The 4,329-nt window shown below is 42.3% G+C and overlaps 1 pseudogene; it reads left to right on the forward strand.

Annotated features, from left to right (window-relative positions):
- Positions 1-949: 949 nt before the first annotated feature.
- LOC135507482 (dehydrogenase/reductase SDR family member 7-like) lies at positions 950-3,783 on the forward strand (annotated as a pseudogene).
- Positions 3,784-4,329: the final 546 nt, after the last annotated feature.

Here is a 4,329-nt window from a genome sequence, read left to right on the forward strand (position 1 = left end):
GTCATTCCAATTAATTTAATACCCCTTGATCTTCAACAATAGGACTTGGAAATGTGGAAATATAGATTAGCCAAATTATTTTACCTGAGCATAACCCCAAAACAAAGGACTTATTAGCCTACTCTGTTGTTTATGCTGCTCTCATAGAATGGCATGCTTGAGCACTACTCTCTTAGAAAAAAAGGTTCCAAAAGGGTTCTTCAGCTGTCCCCATAGGAGAACCCTTTTGGTTCCAGGTAGAACCCTTTTTTGGTTCCATATAGAACCGTCTGTGGAAATTGTTTAACATTGAACCCAAAAGGGTTCTACCTGGAACCAAAAAGGGTTCTTCAAAGGGTTCTCATATGGGAACAGCTTTTAGGTTCTAGATAGCACTTTTTTTTCCCCTAAGAGTGTACCGAAAAGTGCATATGCTGCATTTACATTTTTGCTGGTGACACTTTGATATATCAATAAGCTGTTTAAGTCTAGCAAAAGTGTGCGAGTTTGAGCATGTGTCCGTTAGGCCTGTGAATTTTTAAGGTTTTTATCAGAACAAATGAGATTGAGCAAGAAAAGCCCCACTCGTGTTGTTCTCAAATTTAACTTGTTTTTGACCATATGGAGGACAATACCACCGAGGAGTTTACTTTATTTCATAGGCTGTGATCTGTACTATTCAGGTGTTGCAAGATCCCATTTTTCACTAGCTGTCCACAGGTCGCAAAAACAATGATCGGTAGCTTCAAATAATTCAAAAGTAATCGCAGAAGTAATCATCAAGTTTTTCAAAAATATCTGTAATCCAATTACAATATTTTTGCTGGTAATGTTTCAAATTAGTAAAATGTTTTTTGTAATCTGTTACATGTAACGGATTGAATGTAATCCATTCCTCCCCAACACTGGCAACCTGGGATGCATCCTTGATGGAAGCTTGGGATGTTGAAGCATGTGCTAGGGAAGGTTAATGCCAGGACTAAAGTTCAAGCTGCCTAATAAGGACTCCATGAAAGTGCTAGCCACTGCCCTCATGCAATGCCATTTTGACTGCGCTAGTACTTCCTGGTTTGAGGGCTTATCTAAGTTTATGAAGGGGAAGCTCCAGATAGCCCAGAATAAGCTGATCAGGGTAGTATTGAAGGTGAGTCCACGTACTCACATAGGCAGGAGCTGCTTTCAGGAACTCAACTGGTTGCCTGTTGGGGCTAGGGTGTCCCAGATTAGACTGGGTTTGGTTTACAGGAGTATTTCTGGTCCTGCCTGTTGAGGCTAGGGTGTCCCAGATTAGACTGGGTTTGGTTTACAGGAGTATTTCTGGTCCTGCCTGTTGAGGCTAGGGTGTCCCAGATTAGACTGGGTTTGGTTTACAGGAGTATTTCTGGTCCTGCCTGTTGAGGCTAGGGTGTCCCAGATTAGACTGGGTTTGGTTATACAGGAATATTTCTGGTCCTGCCTGTTGAGGCTAGGGTGTCCCAGATTAGACTGGGTTTGGTTTACAGGAGTATTTCTGGTTCTGCCTGTTGAGGCTAGGGTGTCCCAGATTAGACTGCGTTTGGTTTACAGGAGTATTTCTGGTTCTGCACCCAGATATTTAACTGATTACTTTCCCCATGTTAGGGATGCACACAATCACTGCACCAGATCAGATGTTGCTGATATGTGCTTATACAGGTTCAGGAGTAATGCTGGGAAAGGTACTGTCTTGTATACTGGAGCCTCAGTGGATCACAATGGAATAAGTCCCAGACTTTATTGTGTGTTATCCTCTATGATTTCACTCATGTGTATGTATGTATTTTTCAAGTCTTATGTGTGCTTGTTTTTGTTAAATGGTCGAATTAATAAACTAAACTATCATATTTTGACTATTCCACCACTTGTAGAATGCATACTGGGAGTTTAATATAGCCGAGGAGAAGGGAATCTGGACACGGTAGACACATTTAAATGTAAGTGTAGACGAATGACACGTTCAGAATTCCGTGATCAGAACTGTCAAGTCTAGACACGGCCTATATGTTGCCCGTGTATCTGATGCTGTCTGTCCAGAAATACTATGACATGCCATAATCTTTTGGTCCTGACAGCATCAGATACATGGTGTACACATACTGAGAAAGAGAGGCGCTGTTTCGCTCCCCTGCATGATTTAACTGAGATTTAGGCATCTTTCTTGGTCAAATATATTCTCAATATTTCAGTTGCTCTGACTGAAATTGGCATATTGGTGCATGTTTTTAAGGACACACCTCAAATATTTCCATCCCTCCCACCACAAAGAAAGCAAGCTGATGTTATACGGGTAAAATGCTGAACCTGGCGTAAGGGGTGGAAAATGCTAGTGCGCCAGTTTTTACATGACAAAATTGCAAACTAATGTGCGTTTGACACTTGCGGCTCCTTAGTACTAGCCGAAAATAAACTGTGTTTTCTTATTCTCTTATTCTGGGTGTGTTTTTTGTGTTATACCCATGACAGAATTTGAATATCCTACCTGGGTATAATGAATACATTTAATTCCTTAAAAAAAAGAAAAAAAAGAATTGGTCATATGAGTCATGACTCATCCCATCTGTCTACGCTGGCTTGCTTTGTTCCTATCTCCCTCTCGATGCCCATTCAGATTGACATCCTGATTAACAATGGTGGCCGCCGCCAACATTCTCTGTCCCTGGAGACCAGTGTAGATGTGTACCAGGTCCTGATGGAACACAACTTCCTGGGCACAGTGTCATTCACCAAGCAGGTGTTGCCCCACATGATGCAGCGAGGCTCATGCAGTGTAGTGACTGTAAGCAGCACCCCTGGCAACTGTGATACTCTGCCAGTTAACATGCTCTTTGAGTGAGATCAATCATGGGCTGCCCTCTGCCCATTTGTAGATGTACACCATCTAGACACATACATTGAGTGAGACAGGAGGTAACAATCTCTTCTGTCCACAGGGCTTCTTCAATTATCTTTGCTCAGAGCTGACTTCCCAAGGATACTCATCAGCACAGTATGTCCAGGGCCTGTACTGTCACAGTCCAGAACACTTTCACAGAGGAAGTGTGAAAGATGGGTTTCACTGCAAATTTGTGAGAATTCATTAAAAGGTTTAACTCACATGTTACATTTTTGCTGAATTCATGCTGAATGTTTGATTGACATTGGACACATTACAATTGTTGTTCTTGTCAAGATGTCACAGACACACATTCATTGGAAAGCCAATGGTCTTTCAAATAATAGTCATTCAAGTGACCATGCATTTTTGTAAAAGTGTTAATTTAATTAACATTAATTTCCTTCTCATCCCTTTCCTATCTAAGGCCATTCTCACTGCTGGGGACCAACAACACAAGATGTCTACTAGTCCTTGTATGTGTCTCATCCTGGTGGGTATAACCAATGGCGCCAAGGAGATGTGGTTCGCCTGGCAGACTGTTCTGCTGTTCAACTATGTGTGGCAGTATGCTCTCATCTGGGCCTGGTTCATCACTGATGTCCTGGGCAGGAAGAGGGTGCAGAACTTCAAGGTTGGCCTGGTTTGTATTGGTTTATTGTAGGTCTCTCAACATGATGTCGATTAGAAAATGTGTTTTTTGAGCCGCAAACTATACATTTTTTGTCTTGCTTATAGAATGACTATAACTCAGAGCTCAGTGTATTACACAGAGGACCAGCACTCTGACAGAATGGGTGAATCACACTCGGCATTGTTCATGCATGGGCTTGCTGTCACATTTCCTAAGGTGTACCTTGCCTCTCCAGGCCATGGATAGGGGGACTCTGTGTGAACAGTCTGAAAATACTTGAGGAAAGCAGAGTGTGGCAGACACTATTTAGAGCTGTCTCTTAGCAGCTGGGGGCCTCAGCTGTTACTGACCTTGCTTCAGTGTGATAAAGAGAAGGGGGTGGGCACTACCCAGGGTATAGCAGTGAGCATGACTGCTTCCCAGCGGCTGTAACTGACTTACTGACCACTATGTCTGGTGGCCTCTGCCAGACAGTGACAGCTGAGGGCCACGCAGAAAGGTCATGTTCTGACTGACCAGACATTTTAGTGTCAGGGTTTGGATGGACAATGTCACCCTTTGGTTCAGTTGTGTTGTAGGAATGCTCAAGACGGGTATGTCTAAGAATTATTTAAAAAATATATTTCACCTTTATTTAACCAGGTAGGCCAGTTGAGAACAAGTTCTCATACAACTGTGATCTGGCCAAGATAAAGCAAAGATAAGATGGAAAGAAAATGCACACTGTCAAACGTGTCATTAAACATTCCACAAAGGCAACTTAATTAGCAAGTTTAGTGTGCAGATGCCATCTAATATTTTATCAAAAGCCTCAACTTGTTTCTTG

Source organism: Oncorhynchus masou, chromosome 21 (assembly GCF_036934945.1).
Source record: "Oncorhynchus masou masou isolate Uvic2021 chromosome 21, UVic_Omas_1.1, whole genome shotgun sequence".
NCBI lineage: Eukaryota > Metazoa > Chordata > Actinopteri > Salmoniformes > Salmonidae > Oncorhynchus > Oncorhynchus masou.